A 210-nucleotide genomic window follows, 5' to 3' on the forward strand; every position below is an offset into this window, starting at 1 on the left:
TTATGTGGCTGGTGACCCTAACCCCCCCCCAAAAAATTAAGACAATAAAGTTGTATCTAATTTAATCTAAATGCATTCTATGGCTGTGTTCCAAAATGTGTTCTTGCACTCCATCTAGAGCCTACACCAAGTACTGTATCTGCTCTAAATAGGGTGCAAGAACGCATTTTGGAAAACAGTCTATGTCATTTTTTTTGCCAAGATGAAGGG

The sequence above is a fragment of the Argentina silus genome (assembly GCF_951799395.1).
Source record: "Argentina silus genome assembly, chromosome: 9".
Lineage (NCBI taxonomy): Eukaryota > Metazoa > Chordata > Actinopteri > Argentiniformes > Argentinidae > Argentina > Argentina silus.